The 20,493-nt window shown below is 48.6% G+C and overlaps 1 protein-coding gene across 1 annotated transcript in view; it reads left to right on the forward strand.

Moving 5' to 3' along the window:
- The window catches only part of STRC (stereocilin), a 543,934-nt gene that overhangs the window by 185,730 nt on the left and 337,711 nt on the right, over positions 1 to 20,493 (forward strand). The window lies entirely within an intron of this gene.

The raw sequence follows: 20,493 nt of genomic DNA on the forward strand, positions 1-20,493 counted from the left end.
CTTCAATCAGTACCTAGATGCCAACTGAGCTCCTTGAATCCTACATCACATCCAACCCCCATGGCCAGAAGGCTCCATGCCACATATTATAATGCCCTCTCCTTATCTCATATCTTACTCTCGATCACATGTACAGAGCTTGGTTGCTTCCTAGCTTGGCTCACACAATATAAAATACAAATCCAGTGTGAGTGTTTGATCATGTGTGGCCATAATTGAACATACTGACTGTAAATATGGCATGACTTAGTGTAACTTTGTGTCACTTGTGTGTCTTATTTGACTATGTGGGACCTCTAAGCCATTTTCTCTTCTATGCCTGGGATGAGGAAGTGTGCATGTTGCTGCCTTTTAATGCAATTAAGAGTGTTCATACAAGAGTAGAAGACCACAGATTCTACTCTCAATTCTTAATGGTTGAGAGGGTTGATGGTGTGGGCGTCCGTACCATCCTACATTTTTATAGTGCGGATACTGTCCTCGCTCCAGCAAGGGGACCTGCTCTGTGAGGTGGATTTGTACCAGGCATACCTTCACATACATATTTGGCCCTTGTACCGAAGACGGGTAAGAGCAACACAAGGCAAACACAGACTGATGTGGTGAAACAAAGGTTTATTTAGGCCTATATACAGCTTTGGAGCAAAGCAGAGAAATGAACAACCAAACTTCAGCAGCAAAAGGACGTCTTGTCCTTGAGGTTAACAAAACTTGCACATCCTAATCTGGTTTCTTCCCTGGTGTGGATGTTCTTTTCACAGATACTCACAGTCCGGAAGGGCGCATGTGCTTTAACCAACTGGCCCTTCAACTGGCTAGAGGTGGGGGCACTACTGGTGACAAACCCCCAAAGTTCCCACAAAAATGGTGGTAGGCTATGTTTACATAGAGGCCCGACTTCTACTTCTTCGCCATCTCCCTCTTTCCGGGTCTTAGACTTACTGCTCAAGACCCTGTCCTTACCTTCCTTTTTAATTGGCAACAATTGTCTCATTCCTTAAGGGAACCACACCTGCACATCATGTCCTATCCTCTCCAATCTGTCTCTCTTCCACAGTTGTTTACCACAGGCTTGTACCTCACATGCACACCCTTTTCAGGTGTTGGCTTTGCCCCTCTTGATCTCTGGATCCTTCTCTCTACCTTTCTACTGCTTTAGTGTCTCTATCAATGTCCTTCTTGCTTGTTTTTCCTTCCTTCCAACCAACTTCTTCCTCATATATTCTTCGCTCCTCCATGATGCTCTCTCTCATGCTCTGGAGTACATCCCCAAACCTCCTCTTAAGGTCTCTGCCCACCCTCCATTCATTTCTTCTTACCTCCTCCCCGTTCTCCCACTTCTCCTCCTGATTTTCTGCTCTACGGGTCTACTTCCAGGCTAATCCCTCTATCACTTCCTCACCTCCCTGATGCACTGCTAAACCTACACTAGATTATGTTCTGCTCCTTCCTCCCTTCTCAGTTCTCCAACGCCTCTTTTTCCAGTCCCTCCTCTGCCTCGCTCCGATTTCCTTTACCCACCTCTATGATGCTCTTCCCCACCTTCCTTATCATACCCTCCCCTTCCTCGTCTTTCATGCTGCCTGTTAGAAAAGATTTCATAAATGTATGTAATTTTCCCTCCATGTGTCAACCCCCATCCGTTTTGCTGCTGTTTAGACACCATTGACTGACTTTACCAGAGAAGTACAGCCTTCAGCTGCACCCCTGCGGGCTTTCGCTCACTTTTGATGGGGAAACTGACATGCCCTTAAGACAGTCATTACTGGGAGACTTTGTTTCCCTTAGTCCTTTCCTCATGTTGACACTTTTGTGCAAGATGTAACAAGTGTGCAATGTATCTTACAATACAGCAGACTTGGGTCTATAGGCATTTCCAAAGGCCCTAGATACTCTTGCTTGACTTTTTATGAACTGTGCAGATGGGTCATGGACAGGACTGGTGGCAGCTATTGTTTGACATTATTTTTAACCCTTTCCTGTCATGTTAACTGTGTTAACCGCGTTTGGCATGAATAGGTGGCCTGGCTCAAAAATGGCCATGCCATAAGGTTTGTCCTGTCCTTTGGCCATCTTACCCCTTCACCTTCCCCAGGTCGAGTCGACCCGGGTCAGTCCTTATTTGGCCATGCACTTTCCCGCGAAACCCAATGCTTTCGTTGGCTTCTGCATGCCTTGTGTGTGTGCCTCCAGGATGTGGGCTGGACCGTCTGGTTCCAATACACATCCTGGGTGCAGGAGAGTCTGGAGTTCCCTGAGTGCCTGGGACCACCGTGGTCCATGATTGGTCCACGTATGGTGTGTGTGTGTGTGAGCAGATCTCCCATTGGGTCTTCTTCGTTTTGGCGCGAAGGGAATTTTGGATAAGAGGAGGCCAAAAACACCCATACCATGTTGATCTCCTGAGTTCTTACTGAACAAAGGATAGGATCCAAGTATCCTGCAACTACGAAGCTGAGTCGAGAAACCGCTGGTGACCCGCTGGAAGGTTTGGCACCCTGAGCCCGCTGTCGTCCCGTCAGACCCCTCTGCATCTGGTCATCCTAGAAGGTCTACGAAGACGCTTCGACCCATTGGAATAGTGGGACCAACTATTCTCGGCACCTTCATCAAACCCTGCAAGTAAGCTTTTTCAGAAGTGTCCCTGGGCCAACCAGTGGGCTGACCAGCTCACCCAGTTGCTTTGCTCTGTCAATGTCGCCCTTTCAAGGAGGCCTAGCTCTATGATCCCGGCACCCTCACACTGAATTTCGTATACTTGGTGTTCCTAGGTCTGAAGTGAGACGAGTGCGCCAGGACCGGAGTAAACAGGGTTACCGTGTTGCCCTATCCTTTGCAAGTCCGCTGCATTTGTGACCCGCTTGCCCATGAAGCCTGCTGCAGTGAAATTGGGTCGATTTATCCACCCAGAGCACAGAAATCGCCACTGTCCTGTTTGGGAATCATCGCTGTATCTCAGGAACTGAAAGGTGCTGAGGCGTCCTTTTTGCCGCATTCGAACCTGCAAGCGAAGTGGACTGAACTGGCAAAGTTTGGGTTTGCTTGCGCCGGGTACCGGTGAGTACTCAATACCCTTATCGGTGGCCCCTAGTGCAAGGGCCCATTTTTACGCATCAGTGGCCCCTGGGGGACCCTCTCCTTTCCACTGCTATTACGAAATAGCAACTCCATCCCGAACTCTCAAACTGCCTCTGCTTTCAATTGGAGGTCCTTCTTGAATAGTGGGAACCTGTTCTGCATCGCCTCATCCACCCTCCTGAGCTGCTAGAGACCCCTGAAGAGACCCTATTCTGCCCTTTGGAACAACAGCGTGCGCTTGCATTGCATGTACTATTGAGCACAAGGCTCCTCTCGTTTTAGGGCTTGGACTGCCTCTTAATTAGGTGTATTGTCGATGTCGAAGGGGCCTAAAGACTATCTGCACTGCCCGTTTCCTTCCCCTCTAGGTTGTCGACATATTTCATGCATGGATTTAACCTTGTGGACCCCAATGGGCGTGTATATACATTGTATTGATAGAGATGTGTTGGTTTACTTAGTGTTGCTGCGATTCATTTGCTATGGTCTATGTTACAAAGGCCTTGTAATACATGCGTCTATATTTCTGATATAACACCTGTCTCAAGTAATTTGTAAGTGTCCTTGCTTTGTGTGCTCATTGAGGTCCTTCAGTCACCCTCACCCCTCCTGAGACTTAGTCTTGACCGCCTGCCATAGCTACCCTGATTGGTCTGGCTTGTCCAGAGGTTACCCTGTTCCAAGAATCTAGACTGGCCTTCTGAACCTCTGCCCCTCTAGGTCAGAGTTCAGAAATTCATCTTAACACTGTCCCCAGAAGCCTCTCTCTATTTTCCTTCCTCCACCTCTCTCTGCACCCAACAGCCACCACACCTTGCTCCACAACTCTGTCAAACTCCCTGCTCCTCTTACAGGGGCCTTGAACCTCCCATTGGGCCATCCTATTCGTAAGTAGGAACACCAATGTATACTTGTGAAGGCAGTTATGAAAGCAGTTTCACCTGCTGGTAATGCATCTCTGCTGCGATGCATGCCGATGTAAACGGGGAAGATTTCATGCTTGTCCTCCATCTTAAATAACGTGCCTGCATTCAGAACACTGCTTACCACACAGCACCTTGTGCATTCAACTCCTGGTCTGACACCTGATGCACTGGCTTGATGCATGCTGCGTTCAGCATGCTCCCACCGGCTACAACAGCGAGTAAGACTTCTTCCCCGTTTAACCTTGCACTCAGGGAGACTATGGGCCTCATTGTGAGGTGGGCGGTAAGGGATACCGGGCTCCGGTAAGGAGACCGGTGCCGGTAATCCCTTACCGCCCAATTCGAGGTCCCTTAGCAGGAACCGCAAGGGATGTGTGGTCGGACCACACGTCCTTTACGGGTCCCGTTAGGGGACCAGGGCGCTTAATTACGGGCCTGCTAGTAGCAGGCACGTAATTAGCGCCTTCCCCATTCCCATTGAGCCCTATGGGGGCTCAAATGGGAATGGGGAATGCATTTGGAATGGGGACTTACCGGGTCCGCCAAGGGCGGAATGTCCCCACTCCACCAGACCAGACCCAGACACGATTTTGGAGGCAGCTATGGCGCTAATAGCGCCATGGCTGCCTCTAAAGTCGTAATGAGGCCCTCTCTATATATATATATATATATATATATATATATATATATATATATATATATATATATATATATATATATATATATATAGAGAGAGAGAGGGCCTCAAACCATATAAACAGTACAAATCACCAAATTCATCACGAATATAGCATACACTATCCTATACAATAAAAAGAGGAGACCTATAACCTACAGGGCCACTTGTAGATTTACTTGCTTGCAGCACCTGATGGTTTCTTAAAAGGGGCAGAATATTTAAGTGTGGGCTGCTTGCAATGGTCTGTTGCCATAGTCCTTTGGCAAAATTGGGTGGTCCATTACATCCCCTGTGTACCCTCTCTAAGCCCAGCATCACAAGGTGGGTGGCAGCACCCAGCCCTCGTGACCACCTCATTCCGTAGCCCCAGGCATAGAGAGGGGAAATTGTCAGATTGTCAGATTGATCTGTGTATCTGTGTTTCATAATGGGATACCTTCCTCTCGTTATCATCACAGGACATCAATTATAGCCCAACTGAAGGATGTATGACGAATCTGAACTATTTTTCCCTTCTCCCCAGTGGGGAGGAACCCCCATTGAGGGTAGGAAGCTTAGGTCACACAGCAAGACCCTCCTTAGTGGTCTGGGGAAGTGTGAGCTCACGGGTAGTGACTTCACTCTTGGGGACAAAAGACATTATCTACATGGAAGTCAGAAAGATTGTTGTTAACCCTGTTTTGGATTTACAGAATAGTGGCATGTCTTCAATTTCTTTAGCTTCAGGTAATGCTGCATCCTACCTGAACGCCACAGTCAAAGAAGAACAACACGCCTCTTTTCTTTGTGATGACGTACATAAAACCACAAGGAAACTAGAAGCCGGAAGAGTGAATCCTACGCAGAGGCGAACCTCTGATAGGAAGACATCCAGGAGGGCCAGAGCCAAGCTAGATCGCTGAGACAGCGGTAGCGTGGAGAGTGAGCAAGTCACTCACAAGATGCCAGAAGGCTGGCGTCCTAACTGACAAAGAAGCCAAGATAGAAAAAGAGACAGAGATGGTAAAGCGACTGTCTCGTCTGGTGCATGACCACATGGAAGCCAGGGAGGGCCTGGTACCCGTTAACCGATGCTGAGACCAGACTGCAGCAGAGAGCCCAGATCCCCAGGCTCCTCATGAGAAGTGCATTAGCTACCGAGCTGAGCAGTGGAAGGGAGGTGAACGCTCCCGAAGAGGTAACACCATTGAGCGGGGCGAACAGTGGGCTTTGGAGAGACCTGGGAAAGAGAATTACATTAATGTTCAAGGCTGGTGAAGCCACAAACGTTTATGGGAGCCAGATAAACCCAAGCGGGCAGATGCCCTACAGAACCCAAGATAAAGTAAACCTATCAGAGGACCATAGGGCTTTGGAGAACCCTGAGAAAACAAAAGACATTAAAGGTGAAGTTCGGTCAGAAATGTAATTGATCCAATCGATCGGGCATGTATTTTAGAGCATACATCAATTGTTCTTAAAATGAATTCCAATGCAACTTACCCGAGTTTTTCTCACTTTAACACATGTGAAAACGATGGGTTGGGCACCGCCATCTTGTGCTAATTGTATCCGTTGATCCTTCTCCCTAAGTTCAAGTGCCCTTGCAGCACTTATTCTGATCACCCGCCCCTAACGCTGACTTCACTAGATGCTCACAATGAGCTCCACCTATTTTAATGATGTTAGTGGGTAGCGTAGCCAAATCTACCCTGTCATCACCAACGTCATAACGTTATCTAACGCAGAACCAGGAACATAAACACACAGATCCACAACAGATGCAAAACTTTTGTTTCTTTTCACAAAAATGTTTAAAACTGTTTATTTAGAAGAAAACAGCAATAGTCGGGAGCTTAACAAGTACTTTTAATTTTGACATAATGCTGAAAAGAGGTAGTTAAGTCCATGAAAACATGGGTAACTTTTTCCAATAGAGGTTATAGCTAGCGAACATTGCATGGGTCTCATTTTTGGTTTCAATGTGAACAGTGGTCTTAAAATGCTGATTCCGTTCATCGATTGACTAATACCAGTCTTTGCATTCTTCACAAAAAGTTAATATCTTCCATCACCGATTTCTGATCGACACACATGGTGTTCCATTTCAGAGAAGAAATGAGTGCTTTAAATTTCAAATGCAACACTTTCACATCTCCATTTTATCAGAACCTATAGGCTGCCATGTTGCTCCTTATTGCTGCAACTGCAAATGGACAGATTGGTATCTGGCGATCATCCCAGATAATGCGTTGTTGATGATTATTGTCCAATTATGGTTGAAGAAGCCATCAACTGGTAAACTGTACCCATGATAGGCACACATCAGTATAATATGACTTTGTAAAATCGAGAATGCAAAAATATATTTCAGTGACCAATGTATAATTGTATATAGACTGTACTTATTCATGCTAACTATCAATTTAAGCTACAATTAACACGTACAATGTCTGTTATTTGCGTCAAATTGAACATTCATCCGTCACAACGTTAAACATTGGGCATATAGAACACTTGCCATCCTCACTTGCATACATGTTATTTAAAACTTTGGTTACATTGCATCTTGTGATTCCATTCTCCCTATGTGACCGATGACCAACTGCTTCAAAAGACAGCTCTCAGTAATAGAAACTCAACTTCCCTGCGTTATCTTTCAATATAGTGAATCTTATCAATTCTTTGTGAATATTCGACACATTTTGTCCTTCAAATTGTTAGTGTGGTGGATTCAAGGACAAATAACAATGCACCCTTCATCCAGCATTCACAGCGTGTCAGAGATAGGTTTGTTTTAGGAGCGCAAATGAACAATATTGATGGCAAGCTGTGCAGTGAAAAACAACAAAATATTTCAAGTATCCCACATATGAAAACATTTACTTCCATTTGAACGGTATCAACACTCCGGGTCCCACAACATTTGCATATTCTTTCAAAGATGAACCTAGGCAAGGTGCAGACAGGCTTGGATTTCCCTATACTTCACAAGGGCATTGCCCGAAAAGAAAATCCAAATTAATAGTGTGGGGCAGTGTTTTGGGCCACTTCTTTTCTGAAATAAACAGAACTTGAATACACATCAGGAAAACAGGCTTTTGCATCTCAAGCCCAATACAACAACTTCAGCAAACTATTTCAACAGTACTCTATGCACCTAGTACCCAACACCTGATAAGTATGTATTGCTGTTAGCTAAGTAGCTATTCACTACCCACCATCAGTGCGGATTAAAAATGTACAAACTTATTTCAGTAATCATACTTGACATATAGAGATGGTTACAGCATGAAATACAAATTTGTGGTTATAGATGAATGAAAAGTGGTGGGTTAGTATATAGAAACGGCACAGACAGACCAGGAAGGAAGGGGTTGGGGGGTGATTTCACACCAGGCTGGTTGGACTGTTGCACCCAGGGCAAAACGTGCAATGAGCAACAATAAAAAGAAAATAAAGTTGACATCACTAAAATTCCAACATGCCTCGAATGAGTGCAATTTTGAAAGGCTTACTGGCTTCTGTGTATATATATTCCAGCAATCATACTGATTTCTGTATTGATGCAGGCGTGCCTGGTGGTCCTCCACATGTGGGCCTCCACAGTAAGATGTAAATGTGCAAAGGCCACAGGCGCATGTTCATACTGCACATTGGCAAGACATGTTCCTTCGCTCGTTATTTCAATGTTGGCTAACACTGTGGTCATTGTATTGACAAAACCTTTTCTTCCCAGAGAGAGAAGCGTATTCAATAGAGATTTGGCAGACAGAACATGCAGAAAGGTTGTTATATTATGTTATCAGGCATCTTGGTGCTAGCAGCAATTAAGTATTCTTTAAGGACTCAGAACAGGTGCGTCTTCAGAAGGCGATGGAAGACGAGATGGTCTTCAGTTGTCTGCAGAGCAGAAGTAAGAACATTCCAGTACCTGGCAGCGGCTACAGAAAAAGCATGTCCACCAACGTGCGGAAGTCTGGCATGAGGGACTGCCACCACTAAATCTGACTGTGATCGAAGGCAGCGGGATGGAACATAGCGTGGACATTTCAGTTGAGGATATTCCACCCCTAGGCCATACAACGCATGGTGAACGATGCAAACAGACTTAAAAAGGATCTGCTTTTCAACCGGCAGTCAATGGAGCAGTCAATGGAGCTGTCTAAGCAAGGGGGACATACGTGCCCCGCATGGAGGGCGAAGAATGGCCCTGTCAGAAGCATTTTGCAAAAGTTGGAGATGCTTTATAAGGAAGCGTGGCTGAGCCAGATACAGTGAGCTGCAGTAATCCACTGCGCTCCGCACAAGAGTAGCCACAACAGGGGTCTGAAATTTTGCCGGGATAAAAGGAAACACCTTTGGAAGAACGCGCAATTTAAAATGGCCAGCTTTACAGATCGCTGCCACCTGTTCATGCATCAAGAGGGGAGAGGTGATTTGTACCCCCAAATTCCTAACAGAGAGGGATGGCGGGGGAAAGGGTCCAGGGACATCGGCCAAAAATCGGTTGTCCAGAATAGCAGTGGAGTGCTTGTACCAACAACGAGGACCTCAGTTTTGCTTCCATTAAGCTTTAACCAGTTAGCTGCCATCATTTGTGAACTGTGTTACGAGAAACTAACAAACTTTTAAAATCTATAGTAAAAGGAACCAAATGAATGGGCCAGGCAGAAGCCAAGGAGAGGGGCTATTGCTCTGACCTCTCTTTTTCTGTTATATTTTCCTTAAGTGGTAGGGACTAGTTAGCTAATAGGATTTGGACAATGCACTATTTCTTTTGGACTTTAACGTGCACCCTTACTTTTTAGTTTATGAGGCAGGGAACTTCCTTCATAGCAGTAGGGTTAGACAGGCATTTTCTTTTTATTTAAATAAACATCCTGAACCTGACACCTCTTAGTTCGAGTCCGTCTTCTGGTTCGCCAGAGATGTCACAACCTCCTTCTTCTGAGCCAATAGGGAGTGCAGGTTCCTCATCCCTCCTCACAATCATTCAGCCTGGCTGTTTGGTCCCTGAGCACTTGGTCTTCAGCCTACCTTGGCCTTTCTGTTGACAATATAAAGAGCATGGGGTCATTATTGTATTGTATTGTTTTTATTTGTAGCGTGCTCCCTCGGGCCCGGAGGCATCAGGGCGCAATTATGACCCTGCCTGTCTGGTAACAACGGTGCCGGTAGGCTTACCGGCACCGTTGTTACCGGACCGGCAGAGTACAATTTTGCAGGCCGGATGCCCTCCCGCCCACCAGGTCTGACATGGCGGGCGGAAAGTCACCTGCTCGCAGACGTTGACAGTAGCACCGGCACCATTATGAATGGTGCCAGTGCCACCGTCTTCCCCATTCCCATTGAGTCCTATGGGATTCAAATGGGAATGGAGAATACAATTTTTCCAGCGTCTACCTTCCCGGAATGCCGGGGTTGTAATACCCCAGTAATTCCAGGAAACCAGGCTACAGAAAAATTAGCAACTCCGGCGGCAGCCTGCCGTTTTTACCGGCACGGCTACCGCTGGAGTTGTAATGAGGCCCCATGTCTTCTCTTAGGAATCCTTCAACTTTCACTGAATACAATGACATGTTTTTGCATTTCTACTGTTGGTCTTGGAGATAAGCATTAATACACGCCACACATGTTTGGACTATGTGTGGTTGCTTATCTTGCATTTTGCAAAATCAGGACAGAAACTGGACACCTGCGGTACCTATCTCTTGGTTATTTGATCCTACATGAACTCTGATGACTCCTTGCAGAATCTGGTGATTAAAAGATTCTTTAGTGGTCTTATGTGGTTTTCTGTACCAGTATGACCGCCTCATCCCCAATGGAATCTTAAAAATGTTGTCACGGAGACCTGCTTGGGGTCGGGACCATGGTGGCTGTGTAAAGACAGTGCTCTGCTGCACACAGTCTTATAAGGGAAAGTGACTCTCCCCCCAGCATATATTGAGCAGTCACATGAGACCCCTGAGACCCCTGGTTCCAGGAAGGGGCTACCATCGCTGTTTGTATTCCTGGAGGGATCAGAGGTGCAAAAACGCCGGGACGGCCCATACAGCGAACAGAGATTAACTGATAAGACCCAGCGGGTGCACCTGGGCGTAGCCTGGATCCACTCCCCCCATGATCGCGGGGGGGGGTATGCACGGGTCCCTGTGAGCAGCAAGAGTCAACCTAAGTTGGCCCACCCCTCTACGCGACCCAGTGTCACCCAGTGGAGCCGCCACAATGCAGTGCGAGTGGAGCCCGGGACCCAGGGGAGGAGCCGGGACTGAGAGCCAGGAGCGGACCCCACAAGCCCCGCTTTGGTGAGCGGGGACAGTGCGCATCACCTAAAGAGTGGCAGAGACCCTCGCTGGAGTAAACCCTCCCCAACCCGTGGCCCGCTCCATTCCACGGTTCCTCTATCGGAGTGTGGGTGTGAACCGCCCTGACTCGCGAGGGACTCCGAAGCCTGGACTGATCTCCCCACGGACCCAGAGGCGGGGGAGAGGGCTGCCCAGGGTGAGGCCTGCCCAGAATATTGACAGGTGATAGGGGAGACAGAGGAGGAGGCGCCAGAGGGATCCCACACACAGGGGCCCCCCAGGCATCGTTGAGGCCCGGAGCTTCAGGGCAGGGAGCCTGAAGCGAGGTAACTTCACCCCAATCAGTTGAAGTGCCTGATCAATGGAGGCCACGTGGGCACAGACATGAACTGAGGTGCACAGAGGTCTGGATCATACAACCCAGGCACGAGTGGTGAAATCCCCTCTGGGGTTTGCCAGGGAGGGGCTGGGAAGGCTGGGTCACCCCCATGCCAGGACACGTGCTGGCCCTGTGAAACAGAGCGCTTACATCTCCGACAAGTGCACAGGGGGGCCAGGGTCCGCTAGGCTTGGCAAGACTGTCTTGGTGTGACCCGAGGTGTGATTACCAAATCAGAGGGCTGGTTGGAGATCCAGCGGCGGGCTTGGGCATGACCCCAGACGAGGGATTGAATCCAGAGCCTGGGAGGATAAACGGGGGAAGTGGGTCCCCCCAAGAGGCACCTGAGTTTGGGCAGTGTTGGTGGTAGGGGTGATACCTAGAAGGCTGCAAGGGCCTCAGAGGTGCATGTGCCCTTGTGTGCCTGAGAGGTCAAGTTCGATTGGCCTGCGGAGACCTTCTGCCATGCTATATTCTGCTGAATAGTCCCACAACCAAGCTGGAGGAGCCTCGAGGACCCCCTAGATATAGTGGCGGTGCTCAGGCGGGAGTGCTGTCGCTGCAACACTTTCGGAGAAGATCGGATAGCAGCCAGAGGGGAACTTCCCCATGTCAACGCAAGATGGCCACAGGGGAGGGCACACCCGCGCCTGCCCTGACCACGGAAGACTTAAGGGACATTTTTCAAGAGATCAAAGTGATCCGTACAGACATCCAGGCCTCAATTTGTGATATCAAGTGCAGTGTAGACAAACTTGAGGATGAAGGGGATGGCGAATAATTACAGAGAGATCGACCTCTTAGATATGAAATAAGAGGCATGCCTGATGAAAATAGAGAGTGCCGCAACAATCTACGCATCCTCGGAATTGGAGAAAAGAAAGGTGAATCGGCACCGGAAGTGGGGAGGAAAGTACAAGGACTAATTAACCAACTCTTTGTCTTGGAGGGAGGAAAGGAGGTACAACTGGAGAGGGCTCACAGAGGTGGAGGAGGGGGCAAGGGCCCAAAGTCTATAGTGGTCCGCTTCCTAAAATACAGAGAGAAAATTGAGGTTCTGGAGAAGGTGAAGCGTCTGGGGGAACTTCCAATATGAGGGAGATATAATCAGGGTCTTCCAGGATCTGTCAGGTTTTACCGTGTTCTGCCGTAGAGACTGCCGTTCTCTCACACAGTGGTTGACGGAAAGGGGCATTAGATAGCGCTTTTCCTTTCCATTTGCCTTGTCATTTGAATGTGGAGAGGCAGATTATCGTGTGACCAGTGGACACGAAGCGCAGCAGGTACTTCAGGTCCTCAAGAGGGAGGACAGGTCTGAAAGCCAAGAAGGTTCAGAGGCTATATCAAGAAGAGTGCGGAAAAGAAAATGCCGGGGAGGCAGGAAGTTTAAGAAGCTCAACACCCCTCCTCAGAAGGCGCCTGGTGATTCATAACATATTAAAGGGGCGAGTGAGAATGTGGGGGGATATGGGGTGAAGCAATATAAGCGAACTAAGACCGGGGGGAGGTAAGGGGATATTAGAGATGACGGATGTGGTGGGCGGTTATCCTTGGTGGCCCACCTTCCTTGGTTTTGGCGTCTCGGAAAGGGAACCACTTTCAGTTCTGGGGGGAAGGAAGGGATGGGAGGGGCCCAGCTTTTGGGGAGAGGGGGAAGGAGGATGAAGTTCAAGTAAGGATGGGGATTATTCTAGCGCGAGGAGGCAGGTGGTCGGGACGATGGCTCATGCTTTCAGATGCCGCATTTTGAGAGGAAGGGCCAGGCTGAGGTTCTCAGGATGGGGACCCTTAATGTTAAGGGCCTGAACTCACTGACCAAACCCTTGTCGTTCGGTAGGGAGATGTGGAATCCCGATCTTGATATATTGCTAGTTCAAGAGACAAGGCTGGTTCAGGGGGAGGAAAGACGTGTCCTGGGAGTCCATGTTGGACAGGCTTTCTGGGTCTCAGGGCCCTCCAAGAGGGGAGGGGTGGGCATTCTCCTCCACCAGAGGACACGGATAGTGGCCCTTCTGGTTTGGAAAAAGACCGATGGGAGGGCTATGCTAATTTCGGGGATCCTGGAGGGAATACGCTTGTCCATTGCTGCGATATACAGCCCAAACGTGGGACAGATACAGTTTCTGTGGAAAGTGATGGTGGAGGTACACAGTCGCTCGGAGGACCTGTTACTGGTGAGGGGGATTTCAACATGTGGACTGACTGGATGATGGATCATAGTTGTAGGCTGACTACCGGGAGCATAGGAGCGGGACAGTTGGAAGGCAATCTGAGGGACTATATGTCAGACCAAGGCTTGGTAGATGTATGGAGGGAGTGCCACCCCACCGTAAAGGGCGATACTTTCTTTCTCTCCCGTTCACGGTTCCCGAACAAGGGTTGTTTACTGGTTGTCAGTAGGGCCACCGTGAGTGACCACATTCCCATTAGTTGGTCAGATCGTGATATGGTGGGCATGAGTCTAGTCATGATGGGTTTAAGACCCCGAGAATCGTTATGGCGGTGTAATGACATCCTACTGAAGGACGCAGTATTTGTGAGGGAAATGAAAGATGCGATTGAGGAGTTCTTCCTATTCAACGACACAGGGGAGGTGGAACCGGGCTTGACATGGGATGCAGCAAAGGTAACCTGGAGGGGCCTCCTTATTCGAGAAGGCACCGCCAAGAAAACAGTTAGGGCCCTCCGGACAGAGAAACTTAGGGAGAAGATCCAGGTATTAGAAAGGGTGGAAGGCAAGGGGGGTGGGAGAAAGGAGGAGGATTTGAGGGCAGCAAGAGAAAAGTGTCAGGAGTTGAGAGACCTGGTGATGGGGACGGTGATTGCCAGCCTACAGTATCTGAAACAAAGATATTATGAAAAGGGAGAAAAGGCTGATGCCCTACTGGCGGCCAGGCTTCGAGGTCAATGGGCGGAGAGGTCGATACCGGGGTTAGGAATGCAGAAGGGCAGTTATGCTCCCTAGCAGGGGAGGTGGCACAGGAATTTGCCACATTTTATGAACACCTCTACAGTAGAGAGGAGGGAGCGGGGGAGGAGGAGCTGAGCAGATACTTGGGTGATGTGTCCCTGCCAAGCCTCCAAAGTAGCGAGCACATCGAACTGGAAAGACAAATTACCCAGGAGGAAGTACAGAGGTCGATCAAGGGGCTTAAGTAGGGAAAGGCGCTGAGAGATGATGGATACACGGTCAAGTTTTATAAGACTTTTGTAGGATTCCTTTCTCAGCACTTGGCAAAACTATTTAACAGTATACTGGCCACAGGGAACATCCCCCCTACCATTTGGGAGGGCCTTAATAATGGTTATTCCAAAGTCTGGTAGAGATCCAGAGAGCTGCAAGTCGTACCGTTCCATTTCCTTACTTAATGTTGATGCCAAAATCTTCACAAGGGAGTTGGCCACGCGAATGGAGGGTCTTAGGCCAAAATGAGTCCACTCGGACCAATTCAATTGGGGTTTATCCAGGGTCGGCAGGGGGTGGATACCCTGCGTAAAACATTGCATTTAATGGAAGCGGCAGCACGGAAGACAGGGAATCCAGTGTTAGGTGCCTTAGATGCCGAGAAGGCTTTTGACCGGGTGTACTGGGGTTTCCTATTTGGGGTGCTCCAGAAATGTGGGTTTGGTGAGCGGATGCTGAGAGGGATACGAGCATTGTACACAGCTCCGGTGGCCCGGGTGATGGTTAATGGGCATCTGTCAGTGTTCTTTGCACTACAGATGGGGACGAGACAGGGTTGCCCCCTTTCGCCCCTCTTGTTTGCATTAACGATGGAGGTGCTCGTAGAGTGATTGAGGAGTGCACCACGTGTTGAGGGCATCAGGGTGGGTGGTAGGGAGTTCAAAGTGGGACTCTATGCAGATGATGTGCTGTTACACCTGGTGAACCCCACCAGCTCTGCCCCTGCAACTTTGGCAGTGATTGAGGAATATGGACACTTTTCTGCTTTCAATGTCAACAGGGGGACATCTGAACTCTTCCCTTTCGCTGCAGATGGTTTTAGAGATGTCGAGGTGCTTAAGCACCTGGGGTTACAGATATAGCTTGACACTGTTAAGTATCTGGGCGTGACCATAGTTAAACCGAAGGAGGACTTGGGTCATGCTAATTATCCCCCACTTTTTGAACAACTGTTCACAGAGATGATGACCTGGGGTAAGGGACAGCTATTGTGGATGGGGCGGTTTAATGCTATAAAGATGAATTTCCTACTGATGGTACTGTACCTGTTCCAAATTCTGCCGACCCGTGCCCCAGAGGCACTCCTAAAGGAAGCCAAGTCACGGATTCTGAAGTTCCTTTGGCAAAATCAGAAATCCAGGGTAGGATATGAAACACTAATATTTCCAAAGAACCAGGGGGATGTTGGGCTTCCAGACCTGATGTTGTACTACAGGGCGGCACAGCTTAGGGAAATGGTCCCATATCTGAGGGAGGACTCGGGAGGCAGTGGGTAGACTTGGAAAACCATCATATGCCCCCGGCAACGTTGGGGGAATGTCTCTGGGTCCCAAGGGGGAGGCTTCTGAGGAGGATTCGCGAACACCCTTTCCTTGGGGTCTATTGGGATGTGCTAAGCATGGGGGGGGAGCAGGAGGGATCACCACGTGGCCCTCCCCCATGAGCCATATCTGGGCCCCACCCGTAAGGGATGCTATACCAGAGGTTGCGAGATACCAGTCATGGTTTGAGGGTGGACTAAAGGGGTGGGCCAACGGTGGAAGAGAGGGGAGTTTCTAAGCATACAGGAATTGGAAGAGGCCCTAGGTATTGGCAAATTGTCTGTGCTCCTGTACCTTAGGCTAAAGGGAATATTCACAGCAGAAAATTGGAAGGAGCTAATTCAGAGGGACCTTATACCGGTTGAAAAAGTCCTTGACGGGTATACAGAAATTAAAGGCTGCATCTCATGTCTCTATGGGACACTGATAGAACCCAAGGGAAGTGCAGTACTGGGACTCTGCAGGAGGTGGTAGAGGGACTTGGGGATGGAGCTTGCTGAACGACTTTGTCAACAGATGAGTAGAAGAGCCTTTAAGACATCGATATCATGCCAGTATAAGCTTCACGGCCTGAAGTTATTACACCGATGGCAATATGACCCTACACGTCTTTCCAAGATGTTCCCCACAGTGAACCCCCAATGCTGGCACAGCTGTGGTGATATAGCAGACTACTGGCACATGTGGTGGGGCTGCCCCAGGGTGCAGATGTACTGGGCTGAGGTTCTTGGTTGGATCAAGGATGCGGGAGGGGAGGGAGTACACGCTTGACCCCATGTTGGTGTTATACGGGTTAGTAAGGTGGGGGGAAGAGTGACGCGTTCTCTCACCATTGGTGCACTACCTCCTTCTGGCAGCACAAGCATCCCTATCATCTAAGAGTGGTCGAACACTGCGAAAGACATATAGTTGATGGAAAAGATCACTGCAGAGATTCACGAGGGGAGTGCATCAGTAGAGATGGACTGGCAACAATTCTGTAATATCTTTTGGTGAGGTAAATTGGGTGGAAGGAAGGTAGGGTGAGACCCGGTCTGGCCCGAGCGGACAGTGAATGATAGGGGAGCGTCTCGAAGAACATTAGGATGTAAACTGAGATCCTAAAACTGCCCGGTCACCGTTTGACATTCTCATGCATAATCTTGAACATCCAGAGGTTGTTTTATGTGCTCATGAGGGGGGGAAAACTGTGGCAAGTTTGGACATTTGTTATTCCTGTAGAGGGTTTACCCCTCATGTTTTATTGAGTTGCTCAATGCTTGTTATGGTTAAAATCAATAAATTTCAATTAGAAAAAAGAAAAATTGTTGTCACATCTTTGCCCCATAAGCTTTTTGAGCTGATTGAATTGGCAGATTTTCAGATCGTTACCAGGAAATTTGCCTTACTAGCCGCTCCCAAGTATCCCAGGTGGAAAGGTGAGCTTCAAAAATAGCTTCAATATCATAGAGACAAACTATTGCTTCACAGGCCGCTATCTATATATCAAAGCTTGTCATGGAATTCCACTTCAATTAGGAAATTAACCTCCCAGCGTTTTTCCAATCTCCTCCGATGTACTGAAAGCATCCTGAAAAATCTTGAATAAGCGCTGGAATTCTATCTTTTTTTTTTAAACTTTGTTTTATTAGCATTTTCATATTGGAACAAACGGGCATGAAGCCTTTTCAGCAGAGATAAACAAATTATACTTGTAACAGGCCCGGGAACCCACCCCCCCAAACAAACTTAGTCCCCTTTACGCCTGCTTCTTTTAAGGAGACGCGTAGAGGGCTTAATGTATCCAGAGCTTGAGAAAGAGCCAGAGCGTTCACTGCTTGTGTGGCTGTGTAATGTCTGCCGTCTCCCGGGGCATGGGCACCCGTTCCTTCCGTGACTCTACCCTGTGGATCAGTGAACGTCCCATCCCCATGTCTGATGTACCCCGTACCAGTTGGCTTGGAATGTGCCCAGACCATTGTTGATCATAGCCGTAAGTTTATCCATCAGGAACATGTTTTTAACTTTTTTTAACCAGTCCTCCTTTGAGGGGGTCTCCGGGCTCTTACATTTCTGGGTCAGGGCCACCCTTCCCCCACTCAGCATTGTTTCCCGCATTCTTGGGTATCTGGCTATGTCCGCGTCCTCAGGGGGGAGGCCCAGTAGCATTGTTAGAGGGTTTAGGGGGAGCAGTTCCTCTGAGACTTCCGCGATCCAGCCTCTAACCTCCGCCCAGTACGCCTGTGCTTTCGGGCAGTGCCACCACATGTGCCCTCTAGGACCGACCTGGTCGCAACCCCTCGGGCATACGGGGGACACTCCTGTAACATCTTTGACAATTTTGCGGGGTCTCTATGCCACCCCTGAAGGATCTTAAGGTTGTGTTCCATGTCCGCTGTGAATAGATTCCCGTGGAAGGCTATTTTAAATATCTTTGCCCAGGCGTCTTCAGAAATCTCCTCCCCCGCCAAGTCATTCCAAAAAGCACGGAATCTCCTCCTTTCCCCCAGGTTAACAGTGTTCAGTATTCTGTACGTCCCTGAGACCGCCCCCTTCCTGGTGGTCGCTGTATCCAGGAATTTCTCAAAGGGGGTCAGCTGTCTTGGAATTCTATCTTGATTGCTCTGAACAATTTGTTCCTGCACAGGACTCTTTACCTATGTCATCCTAGCTACTGGAAAGAAGGCTTCAAAGGCTTCCATCACTAGATTAATTGTTCTGCATTCTGTAGTGCTACACATTACAGAAATGCCCCTGTCCAAATGAAACGCATGTACACCTTCTAAGAGCTCACATAATTTTGGTGGCCTTCCATTGGCTTGTTCCAGTGGAGTGTAACTGCAAGGTGACTCTCTTTTCCACTCCACACCAGTTCCTGAGACATTGCTTACTTGACTGCAGTTCTAGAGCAGTTGCAGGATTTGGTCCAGATGTTCTGTGGACTATCTTTCGCTGACTTAACACTTAAAAGGATATGTTGTTGACCTCCTAATTTCATTGCTTTTTAGCCTCCCAGTAAGTTTCAAGGAAAGAGGACAGGATTTAGGAGTCAGTCACTCACCATAGGAACTATTGCACTCATAGTCGTTAGTCTTCATTCCATATGACCCTTCCTGTATCTCCACTAATAAGTTACATTCCTTCGTTAACATTTGCTGCAAAAGAGATTTGCCGCTAGGAGGCAGTGATTTCCCAGTACATGGGTTGTGCCAATCCCTCTTCTGACACCATGTCTGGTAGGTCAGAATCAGGAGACGATACAGTGGCATATTCTCTATATGTTCTTTATTCTCTTAATAAAAATGAGGGCTAAACTGTCCCTTAGCTTCCGATTCTGTGCCCTTCTCTACAAAGACAAAATTAAAAAGGGTGCTTGCCAGGATATCTTACAGAAATTCAGAGAATTGATTAACCAGTGTGGCGGGAAGGGTCCGCAGGAGCCAGCGCGGAACAAGAGCAAGCTGCATCCCATGCGGAACCCAGTTGATGCGTCGTGTAAGCTGCCCCCCGTTAGATGAACTCACCGACCCTCCCGAGGAGCATGCCTGGAAGACAAATTTACACAGTGGCTCAGAGGAAACAGGAGTAGGGTGGTGAGACCAGAACAGGGAGAATACCGAGAAGCCCCATGGCAGGTTTAACTCCAAGAAACCCCAAGGCGAGGTGAAATCCATGAAACCCCAAGGCGTGGTGAACCCAAAGAAGCCCAGAGGAGGGGTGAAATCAGAGAAGCCCGATGGTGGGTTGAACCCAAAGTAACCTCAAGGCGGGTGAGAGCAGAGAAGCCTCAAGGTGGGGTGAAACCAAAGAAAACCCAAGGCACGGTGCGATCTAATAAGCCTCACGGTTGGTGAATCCAAAGAAACCCCAAAGCAGGGTGCGATCCAAGAAGCCCCAAGGCAGAGTGATCCCAAAGAGACCTCAATGTGGGATGAGAACCAGGAAGCCCCAAGACAGGGAGGACACAGAACAGCCCAAAAGTGGGGAAAGCCACAAAGAGCCAGAACAGCCGAGAGCTGGGGGAGTCATGAGAAGCCCATCGGTGAGCTTAAAGAGATCCCAATATGGGGTGAGAATCAAGAAGTCCCAAGGCAGTGACAGGACAGAACAGTCCCAGAGTGTGGAGAGCCACGAGAAGGCCCTAGATGGTGTGATATTAACAAGCCCACAAGGCGGGGTGAGACTAAAAGGGCCCCAACACAGGGAGAGTGCAGAACAGCCCCAGAGCGGGGAGAGCCATGAGCGGTCGCAAGGTGGGGTAAGCATAAAGAGACACCCAAGGCAGGGTGAGAAGCAAGAGGCCCCAAGATAGGGTAAAAACCAAGAAATCTCAAACTGGGGTGAGGACCAAGAAACTCAAAGGCAGCGAGAGTACGAAGGGACCGCAAGGCAAGAAGGACAAGGAGAAACCCTAAAGTGGGTTGAAGTATGGAGAACCCCAGAGTGGGGAACAAGAATAAGACAAGCCCCAGAGTGGAGATATGAGGAAGAGGTCCCTGAGTGGGACAAGAAGAAGAACAAGAGACTTGGACAAAACCAAGAGACTGACACACAACACTTGTGGGGGATAGGCAATAGAGATGAATCCATAACGGACAAAAGAGCTAAGAAGAGAAAGACTGAAGAGACACTCAGTGTATGTTTTGCACTGCGCCT

Source organism: Ambystoma mexicanum, chromosome 11 (assembly GCF_040938575.1).
Source record: "Ambystoma mexicanum isolate Mex_15411 chromosome 11, UKY_AmexF1_1, whole genome shotgun sequence".
Classification (NCBI taxonomy): domain Eukaryota; kingdom Metazoa; phylum Chordata; class Amphibia; order Caudata; family Ambystomatidae; genus Ambystoma; species Ambystoma mexicanum.